Source organism: Meles meles, chromosome 4 (assembly GCF_922984935.1).
Source record: "Meles meles chromosome 4, mMelMel3.1 paternal haplotype, whole genome shotgun sequence".
Classification (NCBI taxonomy): domain Eukaryota; kingdom Metazoa; phylum Chordata; class Mammalia; order Carnivora; family Mustelidae; genus Meles; species Meles meles.
Window position 1 is genome coordinate 139802456 of NC_060069.1, and position 16963 is coordinate 139819418.

Below are 16963 nucleotides of genomic sequence, written 5' to 3' on the forward strand. Positions count from 1 at the left end.
AAAACTTTAGAACCTCAGTCCTATGATCCAGAGAAACTTAGTTTTAATTACTTATAAGAATGAGCTTGGAAGAGGACTTTGGGCTCCAGATGAGATAGCAGTCCTATTGAACATGTTGGTTTCAGAACAGAAGCAAAGAACTCAGCCAGATAATGCCAGGCTCCTGACCAAAGAAACTGTGAGGTAATAAATTTGGGTTGTTAAGCCTCTTAGTTTAGTTTGCAGTTATTTGGTACATAGCAATAGAGAAACAAATGCAATCAGTTAAGGTATAAACTATGATACGACAAAGAAACTTACCCTCATGCACTTGTTTAATAGAGTTATTTAATAGAGTTAGTGTATTCTACAACTGGATAATTGCACTATGCTAAGATTTCAGAAGATTCACATGGTCAACGTATTTTGGTCAAATAATATTGTTTAAAACATATGGCAGAGTCACTAACAGCAGGACAACTATTACTTAGGATACTAAGTAGTTTTAGTACTAAAATGACTTTAGACAAAGTTAAAAGATGTGAAAATTCTCTTAAGTCTATCATCAATTTGTAAATGGAAGAGTCCCTTTCTGCCAGTTTTCCTTTCTTTTTTCTTATTGCCCCATCTCCAAAATTTATACTATATCCTCTGAAAGCATAGTTTCATACCAACAAACCATCCAATAGCTCATTTAACACAGAGGGATAGCATCTTCATGATTAGGTTTTGTTAGTTTACCATAAGTAAATCCTGGATCTTTCCTTCATTCCTTTTTCTCTATTCCCCATAACTCTCTGTTCAGGATATCTTTCTGTTTAAAATCTTTCTGTGCACTTTACATCCTAAATCCTTCTCCCTGTTTGGGTTTTTAGGCCATCCTCTCCTGGCTCTTGTAGAAAATAACTTCATCGATCACTCCCTTTCTTTTGTGTGTGTGGTGTTTTGTTTTGTTTTGTTTTGTTTGTTTTGTCTTCCTGTTTTAACTGGCTCCCTTCCCTTGGTGTCTGCATATCTGAATCTTTTCCATTCATCCCAGGTAAACTGGACCCTATCTTAATATTTCCCAGGATGTTCTCTTCCATTTCTCTCCTGCCCTTCCAAAGTTTATAGAGCAGCAGATGAAACATATTATGTTCACCATATCACACATGTTAAACTCCTAGATTCACTTAAGTTTGACTTCTCTCACTAGTTCACAAATCTGTTCTCCTGACATCAAGATGAATTTTCTAAAGAATGTTGACAGTTCTTTAATGAGCCAAGATTCACTATAGTATTACATATTCCATCAAAACAGTAACATTCATTCAGCTATAAATAATAGACAATACCCCAAACTTTTGAGGCTTTATCTCAACAAACACTTCTGTAAGTAGCATATCAAAATTGGAAAGCAAGGTGAGATGGAAAATAACTGGCCTTCACTTGGAAGTAACACATCTTTATTATTTTTTATTTTAAATTCAGTTAATTAACATATAAGGTATTATTTGTTTCAAAGGTAGAGGTCAGTGATTCATCAGTCTTATGTAATACTCAGTGCTCATTACATCGCATGTCCTCCTTAATGTCCATCACCCAGTTACCCTATCTTCCAATCCTGCCCACGAGCAACCCTCAGTTTGTTTCCTAAGATTATGAGCTTCTTATGGTTTATCTCCCTTTCTGATTTCATCTTGTTTTATTTTTTCCCTTTCTTCCCCTATGATACTGTTTTATTCTTTAAATTCCACATATGAGTGAGGTCATATGATAATTTTTCTGATCAACTTACTTAGCTTAGCATAATGCCCTCTAGTTCCAACCACATCATTGCAAATATATATATGCAAATATATATTGCGATATATATATATATATATATATATGATTGCTATGAGCCATCAAAAATGAAATCTTATTAATCCATATCTTTATCTATTCTTCTGTTGATGGACATCTGGGCTCTTTCCATAGTTTGGCTATTGTAGATATTGCTACTATAAACATTGGGGTGCAGGAGTCCCTTCAGGTCACTACATTTGTTTCTTTGGGGTAAATACTTGGCAGTGCAATTGCTGGGTTGTAGTGTAGCTCTATTTTCAATTTTTTTTTTTTTTTCAAATTGTAGAATTTTTTTTCCATTTTATTTATTTTTTCAGCGTAACAGTATTCATTCTTTTTGCACAACACCCAGTGCTCCATGCAAAACGTGCCCTCCCCATTACCCACCACCTGTTCCCCCAACCTCCCACCCTTGACCCTTCAAAACCCTCAGGTTGCCCCAACCTCCCACCCCTGACCCTTCAAAACCTTCAGGTTGTTTTTCAGAGTCCATAGTCTCTTATGGTTCGCCTCCCCTCCCCAATGTCCATAGCCCGCTCCCCCTCTCCCAATCCCACCTCCCCCCAGGAACCCCCAGTTTGTTTTGTGAGATTAAGAGTCATTTATGGTTTGTCTCCCTCCCAATCCCATCTTGAGGGAACTCCATACTGTTTTCCAGAATAGCTGCACTAGTTAGCATTCCTAATAACAGTGTAAGAGCATTCCCCTTTCTCTCCAACCTTGCCAACATCTGTCATTTCCTGACTTGTTCATTTTAGCCATTCTGACAAATGTAAGATGGTATCTTATTGTGGTTTTGATTTGTATTTCCCTGACACAGAGTGATGTCGAGCATTTTTTCATGTGTCTATTGGCCATTTGTATGTCTTTGGAGAAAAGTCTGCTCCTGTGTTCTGTCCATTTCTTGATTGGATTATTTGATCTTTGGGTATTGAGTTTCATAAGTTCTTTATAGATTTTGGATACTAGCCCTTTATCTGATAAGACATTTACAAATGTCTTCTCCATTCTGTCAGTTGTCTTTTGGTATTGTCAACTGTTTCTTTTGCTGTGCAAAATCTTTTATCTTGATGAAGTTCCAATAGTTCATTTTGCCTTTGTTTCCCTTGCCTTTGGAGACATGTCTATCAAGAAGTTGCCACAGCTGAGGCAGAGAGGTTGCTGCCTGTGTTCTCCTCTAGGATTTTAATGGATGCCTGTCTCACGTTTAGGTCCTTCATTGACTTTCGGTCTATTTTTGTATATGGTATAAGGAAATGCTCCATTTTCATTCTTCTGTCTGTGGCTGTCCAATTTTCCCAACATTGTTTGTTGAAGAAACGGTCTTTTTTCTATTGGATATTATTTCCTGCTTTGCCAAAGATTAGTTGACTGTAGAGTTGAGGGTCCATTTCTGGGTTCTCTATTCTGTGCCACCAAACAATGTGTTTGTTTTCTGCCAGTACCATACTGTCTTGATGATAACAGCTTTGTAATGTAGCTTGATGTTTAGCATTATGATATCACCAGCTTTGTTTTCTTTTTCAACATTCCTCTGACTATTCAGGGTCTTTTCTGGTTCCATACAAATTTTAGGATATTTGTTCCAGCTCTGTGAAAAAGTTGATGGTATTGTGATAGTGATTGCATTAAATATGTAGATTGCTCTAGGTAGCATAGACATTTTAACAATAGTTGTTCTTCCAATCCATGAGGATGGAACATTTTTCCATTTCTTTGTGTCTTCCTCAATTTCTTTCTTGAGTGTTCTATAGTTTTCTGAGTACAGGTCATTTGCTGCTTTGGTTAGGTTTATTCCTAGGTATTTTATGGTGTTGGGTGTGATTGTAAATGGGATTGACTCCTTAATTTCTCTTTTTTCTGTCTCATTTTTAGTGTATAGAGATGCAACTGATTCCTGGCACTTATTTTTTATCTTGCCACTTTGCTGAATTCCTATATGAGTTCTAGCAATTTTAGACTGGGTTTCTTTGTGTTTTCCATATAGAATATCATGTCATCTGCAAAAAGTGAGAGTTTGACTTCTTCGTTGACAATTCGGATGGCTTTTATTGCTAAAATTGTCTGAGGCTGATGCTAGGACTTCTAGTATTATGTAAACAACAGTGGTGATAGTGGACATTCTTCCCTTGCTCCTGACTTTAGGGGGAAAAGTTCTCAGTTTTTCCCCATCGAGGATGATATTCACTGTGGGCTTGCCATCTATGGCTTTTATGATATTGAGGGATGTTCTATTTCTACACTGTAGAGAGTTTCAATCAAGAAAGTATGCTATACTTTGTCAAATACTTTTTTCTGCATCTATTGTGAGGATCATATGGTTCTTGTGCTTTCTTTTATTAATGTAGTGTATCACATTGATTGATTTGCAGTTGTTGAATAATACTTACAGCCCAGGAGTAAATCCCTCTTGGCCATGGTGCATAATCCTTTAAATGTACTGTTGGATCCTATTGGCTAATATCTTGGTGAGAAATTTTGCAACCATGTTCATCAAGGTTATTGGTCTGTAATTTTCCTTTTTGGTGGAGTCTTTGATTTGGGGATCACATGTTTCTATTATTCACATTTCATTGATCAAACCAAGTTTGTTGACTATGCTTGGCTCATTGGGAACAAGGAGTACAATACTCTGTGTGATCAGCAGAAGAGGGAATTGAGTATTAATAATATCATAAACAAATTTCAACATTATTAGATATTTCTATATATTCTTAAAAATTATTTTTCTTCATGATAGTAATTTCCTTTGCCCATTCGTAAAAATTATTTTCTTCATGATAATCATGTCCTTTGTCCATCCTTTAAGCTTGTTTACCACCATTATTCCCAGCATGGATCTATACCACTTCACTCTGTACACTTTCCTTCAGAAATTTTCTGCATTCTCATGGGTCCATGTGAACATATGTATGATTCAAAACCTGTATTTCCAACCCAGCTATCTTCAATATTATGAGCTCTTTCTTTTTTTTTTAATATTTTTTTTGTTTATTTGATAGACAGAGATTACAAGTAGATGGAGAGGCAGGCAGAGAGAGAGAAGGAAGCAGGCTTCTCATGGAGCAGAGAGCCTGATGTGGGGCTTGATCCCAGGACCCTAGCATCATGACCTGAGCCGGAAGGCAGAGGCTTTAAACCACTGAGTCTTCTTCTTTACCAATTTGGATGCCTTTAATTTCTTTTTGTTGTCTGATTGCTGAGGCTAGGACTTCTAGTACTATGTTGAATAGCAGTGGTGATAATGGACATCCCTGCCGTGTTCCTGACCTTAACGGAAAAGCTTTCAGTTTTTCTCCATTGAGAATGATATTTGCGGTGGGTTTTTCATAGATGGCTTTGATAATATTGAGGTATGTGCCCTCTATCCCCACACTTTGAAGAGTTTTGATCAGGAAGGGATGCTGTACTTTGTCAAATGCTTTTTCAGCATCTATTGAGAGTATCATATGGTTCTTGTTCTTTCTTTTATTAATGTGTTCTATCACATTGATTGATTTGCGGATGTTGAACCAACCCTGCAGCCCTGGAATAAATCCCACTTGATCGTGGTGAATAATCCTTTTAATGTACTGTTGAATCCTATTGGCTAGTATTTTGGCGAGAATTTTTGCATCTGTGTTCATCAAGGATATTGGTCTGTAGTTCTCTTTTTTGGTGGGATCCTTGTCTGGTTTTGGGATCAAGGTGATGCTGGCCTCATAAAATGAGTTTGGAAGTTTTCCTTCCGTTTCTATTTTTTGGAACAGTTTCAAGAGAATAGGAATTAGTTCTTCTTTAAATGTTTGGTAGAATTCCCCTGGGAAGCCGTCTGGCCCTGGGCTTTTGTTTGTTTGGAGATTTTTGATGACTGTTTCAATCTCCTTACTGGTTATGGGCCTGTTCAGGTTTTCTATTTCTTCCTGGTTCAGTTGTGGTAGTTTATATGTCTCTAGGAATGCATCCATTTCTTCCAGATTGTCCAATTTGTTGGCGTAGAGTTGCTCATAGTATGTTCTTATAATTGTCTGTATTTCTTTGGTGTTAGTTGTGATCTCTCCTCTTTCATTCATGATTTTATTGATTTGGGTCCTTTCTCTTTTCTTTTTGATGAGTCTGGCCAGGGGTTTATCAATCTTATTGATTCTTTCAAAGAACCAGCTCCTAGTTTCATTGATTTTTTCTATTGTTTTTTTGGTTTCTATTTCATTGATTTCTGCTCTGATCTTTATGATTTCTCTTCTCCTGCTGGGTTTAGGGTTTCTTTCTTGTTCTTTCTCCAGCTCCTTTACGTGTAGGGTTACTTGAGACCTTTCTTGTTTCTTGAGAAAGGCTTGTACTGCTATATATTTTCCTCTCAGGACTGCCTTTGCTGTGTCCCACAGATTTTGAACTGTTGTGTTTTCATTATCATTTGTTTCCATGAATTTTTTCAATTCTTCTTTAATTTCCTGGTTAACCCATTCATTCTTTAGAAGGATGCTGTTTAGTCTCCATGTATTTGGGTTCTTTCCAGATTTCCTCTTGTGATTGAGTTCTAGCTTCAGAGCATTGTGGTCTGAAAGTCAAACTATCACTCTTCGCAGATGATATGATACTATATGTGGAAAACCCAAAAGACTCCACTCCAAAACTGCTAGAACTTGTCCAGGAATTCAGTAAAGTGTCAGGATATAAAATCAATGCACAGAAATCAGTTGCATTTCTGTACACCAACAACAAGACTGAAGAAAGAGAAATTAAGGAGTCAATCCCATTCACAATTGTACCCAAAACTATAAGATACCTAGGAATAAACCTAACCAAAGAGAATAAGAATCTATACACAGAAAATTATAAAGTACTCATGAAAGAAATTGAGGAAGACACAAAAAAATGGAAAAATGTTCCATGCTCCTGGATTGGAAGAATAAATATTGTGAAAATGTCTATGCTACCTAAAGCAATCTACACATTTAATGCAATCCCTATCAAAATACCATCCATTTTTTTCAAAGAAATGGAACAAATAATCCTAAAATTTATATGGAACCAGAAAAGACCTCGAATAGCCAAAGGAATATTGAAGAACAAAGCCAAAGTTGGTGGCTTCACAATTCCGGACTTCAAGCTCTATTACAAAGCTATCATCATCAAGACAGCATGGTACTGGCACAAAAACAGACACATAGATCAGTGGAACAGAATAGAGAGCCCAGAAATCGACCCTCAACTCTATGGTCAACTAATCTTCGACAAAGCAGGAAAGAATGTCCAATGGAAAAAAGACAGCCTCTTCAATAAATGGTGCTGGGAAAATTGGACAGCCACATGCAGAAAAATGAAATTGGACCACTTCCTTACACCACACACGAAAATAGACTCCAAATGGATGAAGGACCTCAATGTGAGAAAGGAATCCATCAAAATCCTTGAGGAGAATGCAGGCAGCAACCTCTTCGACCTCAGCCGTAGCAACATCTTCCTAGGAACAACGGCAAAGGCAAGGGAAGCAAGGGCAAAAATGAACTGTTGGGATTTCATCAAGATCAAAAGCTTGTGCACAGCAAAGGAAACAGTTAACAAAACCAAAAGACAACTGACAGAATGGGAGAAGATATTTGCAAACGACATATCAGATAAAGGGCTAGTATCCAAAATCTATAAGGAACTTAGCAAACTCAACACCCAAAGAACAAACAATCCAATCAAGAAATGGGCAGAGGACATGAACAGACATTTCTGCAAAGAAGACATCCAGATGGCCAACAGACACATGAAAAAGTGCTCCACGTCACTCGGCATCAGGGAAATACAAATCAAAACCACAATGAGATATCACCTCACACCAGTCAGAATGGCTAAAATAAACAAGTCAGGAAATGACAGATGCTGGAGAGGATGTGGAGAAAGGGGAACCCTCCTCCACTGTTGGTGGGAATGCAAGCTGGTGCAACCACTCTGGAAAACAGCATGGAGGTTCCTCAAAATGTTGAAAATAGAACTACCCTATGACCCAGCAATTGCACTACTGGGTATTTACCCTAAAGATACAAACATAGTGATCCGAAGGGGCACGTGTACCCGAATGTTTATAGCAGCAATGTCTACAATAGCCAGACTATGGAAAGAACCTAGATGTCCATCAACAGATGAATGGATAAAGAAGAGGTGGTATATATACACAATGGAATACTATGCAGCAATCAAAAGAAATGAAATCATGCCATTTGTGACGACGTGGATGGAACTAGAGGGTTTCATGCTTAGTGAAATAATTCAATCGGAGAAAGACAACTATCATATGATCTCCCTGATATGAGGACATGGAGAAGCAACATGGGGGGGTAGGGGGATAGGAGAAGAGTAAATGAAACAAGATGGGATTGGGAGGGAGACAAACCATAAATGACTCTTAATCTCACAAAACAAACTGGGGGTTCCTGGGGGGAGGTGGGATTGGGAGAGGGGGAGCGGGCTATGGACATTGGGGAGGAGAGGCGAACCATAAGAGACTATGGACTCTGAAAAACAACCTGAGGGTTTTGAAGGGTCAGGGGTGGGAGGTTGGGGCAACCTGAGGGTTTTGAAGAGTCAGGGGTGGGAGGTTGGGGGAACAGGTGGTGGGTAATGGGGAGGGCACGTTTTGCATGGAGCACTGGGTGTTGTGCAAAAAGAATGAATACTGTTACACTGAAAAAATAAATAAAATGAAAAAAAAGAAAAAAAAAAAAAAACCACTGAGTCACCCAGGTGCACTTATGATCTTTCTTAAGCAAATGCAATAACCTCCCAAATCTTTGTTGTTTCCAGTCTTAACTCCCTCAGATCCTTTTACACTATATCTGAGAGAGTGACCTATATTTTAAAAAAAAAAGGTGACTGTATTACTGTCATGAACAAAATTCTGTAAATATTTCATAACTCTTCACTATGTGTAGGTTGGTTCATTCTCACACTTCCTAAGAAACTTATTCATGACTTGACACCTCCTGACTCATCCAGATTCTTTCTTTTTCCATGGATGAGCTAATTCCTCATTACTTTGGAGGTTGGAAATAAACTAATACCAGAGAGCAGAAAGAACATTTCCTTGTATCTCAGTAGAGTGTTGACAATCTGTTTTTAACTCCCAGATCCCTGAAGAAGGAGTCTCGTTTGCCTGTGAGACCTTGGGGATTCTGGATGTGGAAGACATTCAAACGTTAAAATCTAAGTTTCAACTCATTGACAGAGTAAAATTACAACTTATCTGATAGGCCTCAGGAGGCAGAGAGAAAGATAAGATGGAAAATTTGAAACACATGGCGAGAGAAAAAGAACTGCTGGAAGAGACAGATGGACACCTGATTTGTTTTAAACATTTAGGAAGACACATTCAGAAATTGGATTAAATGAGAAGAAATTGAGACTCAAATTAGTGCTGTTACAGGTTCAGGAAAATTAGCAGGGAAAGAATAGGCATCTCAGAGGGAGGAAAAGGGACAGATGGAGGATCAGGAATAACAAAACGATTGAAGAAAACTCTCTGAGCTGAATGAAGAACTGCGTCTTCATATTGAGAGAGATCACTGAGTTCAAGGATATACTGATGAGAAACAAAACCTACCTTGATAAAATGCATGATCTCTAATTGTAAACACATAACTTTGCAATTCTCCATAAGTAAAGATAAGTTACCAGCAGAGGGGGAAAAAAAAAACAAAACTGACTGGTATCTTCACGTTATCAGCATTAAACACAGAAAACCACTTATAAATTATAGAAAAGAAAGGATTTCAGCCCAGAAATTCTAAATTTACTCAAGATGCTATTTGCATCTCATATGCAGAAAGGTGTTTGAATACATGCAAGAATTCAAGTGTATTCCTTAAGTATCAAACCTAAGAAAAATATCTGAAAATAAAAAGACCAACATCAAACAGAAAAAAATAACCAAAATTGAGCCCTCATAACGTTCAAATGAAGAGAAGATAGAATAATAGAGTAGTACTGTGTATGAAACTTGATAAAAATAAATGATAGATGGAAGCACATATATCATGTGTCTGCATAAATACATATAATATATATTTTGTTTACATTTACTTATATTTTAAGTTATATATAATAATTATATGTGAATAAATATAAATTTATCTCTTAATGGATAAAGGTATACTTTCTGGTATAGAGTAACAACTTAGACTCATGAAAGGATAGTTCTAAGAAGAACTACATTTTCTCAGGCAAAATGTGAGATAAACATATAACAGAAGAGAAGAGAAATTCAAGTTTTTCCATAGTTCTCATTGTGTGAAGGGACAAAGCAGGAGAGCTCCAAAATACATATTTTTCTTGGCTTATGATGGTTTGACTTGTGATTTTTCAATTTTTCAATGGTGTGAAAATGATATGCATTCAGTAGAAACCATAGTTTGAATTTTGATTTTAGGTCTTTTCCTAGGTTACTGACAAGTGACATGATCCTTTTCTGTGACAGTGGGTAGTCATAGTACCCTGCAGCCCCCAGTCAGCCATGTGATTACAAGCATCATCAACCAATATGCTGGCAACCATTCTGTACTCAAACGATCATTCTGCTTTTTACTTTCAGTATAGTATTCAATAAATTTCACAAGGCACACTTTATTATGTAATTTATTATAAAATAAATAATTATTATAAAATAGGCTTTGTGTTAGATGATTTTGCCAGACTGTATGCTAATGTAAATATTCTAAGCATATTTAAGGTAGACTGGGCTAGACTGTGTGTAGGTTAGATGTATTAAATGCATTTTTGATTTATGATATTTTTTAAACTACACTGGGTTTATTGAGATATAACCCTTTCATAAATTGGACCTGCATTGTAAATGTGTCTTCCTTTAGAGAAAGGGAATAAGAGAGAATTAGAGCATGAGGTAGTACATTGCCTCTGAGTAAGAGAACAACTGATAATTTTTAACAAATAAAAGTAAAATCGACTGATAAAGAAGAATGGTAAACATTAATTAAGTGGGAAAGAAATATAGTAAAAATTCAAAATTAACACAAGTTGTAAATGGAATCTTTAGGAACTGAGAAAGGAAAGATAGAATAAAAGAAGATTCAATCTAAAATAAGAAATAACTTGAAGAAAATCAACTATATCAATATCTAAACTAAAAAATGAAAGAACTGAATTAACAGGTCGATAAGATTTATTTATGATTGTTTCCGTATCCTCTTCAATAAATAAATATATTTCTGTTAAAAGAAAAATAATTCCATATTTTTTTAGAAAAATAACTCCATATTAAAGCCAGTAGGACATAATGATTCCAGTAAATTGTTTCAGGTATTGAGTGAAAAGTAACAGATACATGCCATAAAATACGTGTACCTGCAAGAAGCAGATGAGCAAACAAACAAGAGTTATGGACATGCTGCACCTTATTTGAATAAACTGCAACAATACAGTGATAACATCACCTGAATTTAGGATGATACAACCAGAGACCATGTCTGTATGGTATGTCTGTATGTATGTCTGTATGGTAATGGAGTGTGTAAACACTGATCTTAAAACTTGTCTTAATGTCATTTGTTATGCTCCACAAATAAGTGAAACCATATGATACTTGACTCTCTCTGCTTGACTTATTTCACTCAGCATAACAAATGACATGGAGGACATTGGGAGATGGAGAGGAGAAGGAAGTTGAGGGAAACTGGAAGGGGAAGCGAACCATAAGACTATGGACTCTGAAAAACAGCCTGAGGGTTTTGAAAGGGCAGGGGTGGGAGGTTGGGGGAACCAGGTGGTGGGTAATAGGGAGGGCACATATTGCATGGAGCACTGGGTGTTGTGCAAAAACAATGAATACTGTTACGCTGAAAAAATAAATTAATTAATTAAAAAAAAAAAAAAACTTGTCTTAAAAAGGAAAAAAGGGCACCTGGGTGGCTCAGTGGATTAAGCCTCTGCCTTTGGCTCAGGTCATGATCCCGGGATCCTGGGATTGAGCCCCACATTGGGCTCTCTGCTCGGCAGGGGGCCTGTTTCCCCCTTTTTCTCTGCCTGTCTCTCTCTCTACTTGTGATCTCTCTATGAAATAAATAAAATCTTAAAAAAAAAATCTAGCAATCATGAGAATGCTAGAGTTACTAAAAAATAGATTGGGACACCTTCCATAGTTCATCAACATGGCATTGTTACAGTGATCTGAAACCTGTCAGCTTCAGATAACTGATGGAATGAGAAAGCGAACTGACTTTTTTTGTATTGCAAAGCATATGCAACCATTCAGATACAACAGGTATCATTAAAGATTCTAAAGTTGGCCAGTTAATTATAGGTTCCCAGAAGCAATAGAAAATACATCTTCCTCAAGAAAAAAATGGAATCAAAATCAAAGATAAGCACCAAAATGATGTTAGACTTTTAGGATGCACTCTCTATTAATAGCTTATGGGAAAATTCATATAAATATAACAATTTATAATATAAATATAAATAACATTTATAATATAAATATTTATGATGTAAATGTATTACTATACAAGTAACCAAATTTCTAACTCATATGCTACTCAACTCAAATTTCTAACTCAATTTGTTCTTATCATAAAGTCAAATTTCTTGTTTGTTAGACAATTTTCTTTAAGAGATGTTGAAGTGTGATTTAGTAAGGGACTCCACACAGAATTTATCCATTTCTAAGCTCCTTGTATAGTGTATGTTAAATTTCAAATTCACCAAGCCAATGAGATAGATAACTGAACAACTTGTTGGTCCCAATTCTCCTAACTCCATTTTGAACACTTAGAAATTTATGTTAGTATAGTAGTGGTAAAAGTCATGACTTGCCTTCATCATGCAAGTCTTTTGAAAAAAATAAAAAAAAATCTATGAACATGGTGTGTACTCACTCATAGTCTATTAAATAAGGCCCATAAAATTATTGGACTGTCATACTCGTGATTCTCTTCAGAGAGCTACTCTAGAAGTCAACTTCACTCTGAAAATTTTTTTTAATGAAATGTTGTTTTAATAGGTAATCCCCATAAAGAATCTCTAAAACCAGTAAACAGTACATTAAATTATGGAATTGTTTTTCACTGCTTTATATTTTACTGTGAATCTAATGTATTTAATGTGATTTCACATTGGAATAAACATTGGAAAATTGAAAAATTGGGGAAATTATGTAAATTAGATTTTGTAGAATAAAATGAAACTAAAATTTCAAAGAAAAATATAAGAAAGAGTGGGAAAAGAGGGAAGGAAGGAAGCAATATATATATCAGAAGACAAAGACTATCATACTGATTAAGACACAACACATAGTTATGTTATATTCAGAAAAAAACACCCTTAAAGCAAAGTGATTTTTTAAAAGTTGGGAGGAAAGCAATCAGTAAAGAAATAAGAAACGTATTTAGGTGCTCCTGGGTGACTCAGTCAGTTAAGCATAGAACTCTTGGTTTCAGCTCCAGTCATGATGTCAGGGTTGAGGGATAGAGTCCCGTATCAGGCTCTGTGCTCAGTGAGGAGTTGCCTGAGCTTTTCTCTCTCCAACCCCCTCTATACCTCCCCCTCCTCACACAGACACACATTCTCTCTCTCTAAAATACATAAATAATATCTTAAAACAAAAACAAAAAACAAGAGTCATGTAAAAAAAAGTCAGGTGGGGCAAAAATACTGACGATAATATTTAAGATTATAAATCAATAAAAATGATAAAGACATTATATATTAATAAAATGCAGTAGACATAGATTTTGCATTTATAAGTCTATTTGTATTAATCACAATAGCAGATAGGGCCATTGAAAACAACTAGTAAAATTAAAGAAAGAGCTCAAAATAACTTAATAATAGGTCATATAAGGAAAAATGACAACTAGCTATTGAATAATGCAATCAATAAACTTTATCTAATAGTTCTATAAAAAACCTTAAGCTCTTCAATTCCCAGGATATAGATACTATTTCTTTTGTCCAAATAAATTTACACCCCTCGATTATCATTCTTTCACACAAAGCAGCATTTCTAAAATGGAATTTTAAAAACGTGTTCATAAGAGTTAATATTAGGGAAAAAAAGTATTTTATGCTTAGATTGATTCAAGAAAGTTCATACATATTATATATCCCCTCTTGGAAATGTTATATATGTGTGCATACACATATTGATATATGTATATTATATGATTTAATAGATTCAATTTGTGTGTATATGAAAGTATGTTCTTTCTTCTTATCCTTTGATTATGATGGTGAAGGCAACCAATTTCATATCTCAGTCTACTTAGTCTCTTTCCTTATGTCTATACCCTTTCTTAGAATTTTCAATTTCTTTCTATCTTCTACTACAACTCACCAGCCTTAAGATCTAAGAGGTAATAACTGAATGTGAATCAGTAGAAATCTGTCATCCATTCCAGAAAACCAATTATGGTTCAGCAGTGTGAAGTTGTTGTACTATAGAGAGAAAATTTATATAACTTTGCTATTCAAATGTAGTATGCCATAGGTTTCAGGTTATTTTTAAGAAAATAGATCATTTTAAACAATGGATGCCTCCAACGTTATAGTCAACATTCTCCTTTTTTCATTTAGCTATATTAAATGATAAGAATTTGCAAAAATGTTGAGAAATAACCAATATTTAATAGTTACTGGTATTTTTCTTCACTGTTTTCATTATTGCAATGTAACAGTTGTGATTTTCCTGACAGGTGTATGGGAAAGGTGATAAGTATTGTCAAAGAGCCAATAAATTTATGTTAAAATTGTGTTTTGCTTAATAATGCTACTGAAAGAAAGTCCAAATGACAGGTGTGAAATCATGCTACAAAGATATGAGAGGCAATTCTAAAAATAAAAGCAAAAAGTATTGATGGAGTATATAAATAAGAAGAATTCCTTTTTATTTTTAATCTGATTCAGCCCATAATAAAACAATAGATAATATTTGCCAACGAAGGTACCAAGAGTTCACATACATTATCATCTTTGAGACTGTCAACAGTCCTTCAAGGTAGTTACTATCTTTATCATTTACGGGTAAAGGAACTGAGTTTAGGGCAAGAGGTAACATTGATGACATCTTGAGGGCAGATGGGTCTGAGATCGGGCATTTATTTTTCCTGAATGAACTCTGCTCAGGCTGTCTTTAACTGTGTTATTCCTTCTCCCTGGGCCTCTGAGACTGGATCAGCTGAAGAGATTCTTCTAGAATTTCAGCTCCAGAAATAACTTTGTTGAATACACACACACACACACACACACACACACACATATATACATATATGTGTACAATATCAATAGCTCTCTCTCTCTATATATATATATATGTATGTATGTATGTATATGTGTCTGCGTGTGTGTGTGTATATATATATATATGTGTGTGTGTGTGTGTATATATATATATATACATATATATATATTTAGTTTATGGACATTCTGAACCACATAATTAATGGCATTTTTCAATTTATGTCAGGGGCCAGCGGATGTAGAGAAAAGCTGGTAGCTAATTTATAGCAAGAATATTGAAATTCTCATCATGCTACTTATTTTTATTTTTGTTTTAGTTTTTGTGAAGCTCCTATGTCTGTTTACATATAACCTATTTGCAAAGTCTTTATTTGAAATTTTCCTCCTTTCTGGAATTAGTTGATATACAGTAAAACACATACAAAGGAACCACTGCTCTATAAGATCTTTCTCCCCATTAATCATTATTAATGACGTCTCTCACAATCCCCCCCAGGTGCTTCACCTTTCTTATAAAAGGATTCTTTAAAAATTGTTAATTTTAAATTTTGGGGACGCTTTATCACAGTTACTCCCATGGTAGTGAATACTGAAGGTATCCTTCTTTCCTGTAGTTCCTGCATTATTTAGAAATTGATAAACAGCAGTTAAATCATTTACATGCTTCAATGTCAGAAGCATAAAGAAGGTTGCATTACAGTTTTCTACACCCTCCATGGGCACATGATTGATACTTAGACTTGCAGTTTTCCTCTGAAGGGATTTTAGCATCATGACCTTTTTTAGATTATGATACTGACCAACTCAATGATTACTACCATGACCAAACAATGTGAAGGGCTATGATTTAAACGCTGAGCTACAGATTCTCAATTCAGGGCTTTTTTCCACAATAGTTCACCTCTAATAGGAAGCTATTCGTATTCTGAACAATACCATTTGATAACACACACACACAAAAAACAGCTTGATAAAACTCACCCAGTAAGTCAGAGAATTTTGAAAGCAAACCTAAAGAATTCATCAAAACTTTGAAATACCCAAAACAGTAATTCATGATTACTTTTACCATTGCTTTTACGTTAGATAGAAATTCCACAAGTTGTAGAGAATTAGCCAGAATGCAATCTTCTGAAATGTGTTCAATTTATTTTTTTTTATTTTTTTTAAAGATTTTATTTTATTTATTTGACAGTGAGAGAGAGAGATCATAAGTAGGCAGAGAGGCAGGCAGAGAGAGAGGAGGAAGCAGGCTCCCTGCGGAGCAGAGAGCCTGATGTGGGGCTCGATCCCAGGACCCTGAGATCATGACCTGAGCCGAAGGCAGCGGCTTAATCCACTGAGCCACCCAGGCGCCCCTCAATTTATTTTTATAAATAAGATTTCAGAACACTGAATAATGTTATATTTTCAGTGTTTACTGAAACCCTACTCAAATTTATAGGAGTGACATCTGAATCAAATACTCACATAAGTTATTGTTTTAATTCACTAGGAAAATGTCTTAAAAACATGTCAGTGAAATGCAGTGTCACTATTATCCCCATTTTTAAGAAACGGTGTGACATTTAATTGTAGCATATATGCTAAAAATGTATTTAGTACCTTCTCCTTCTGGACTGGGGAAAAATACAATTTAGCACTTATTGAACTCAGCTTCTCAAATGTTTATACATAAAACCCCATTTTTCTATAATATCCTGATTGCCTTAAGAATATAAATTTCAACATAACTTTTACTGACAACAGCCTCTTCCCTAAAAATTAATGGTCTACATATTTTGGTCAGAGGGGAAATATCAATAGCTCTATATAGTATTCATTATATTTATAAGTCAATAAACATCATTTGATATGCTTGACTGCTTCTTCGCAAGTTTAGCTTCCAACTCTTTCACTTTGACCCTGGGGAGTCATTATATAATTAAGATAAAGCTGACATTCC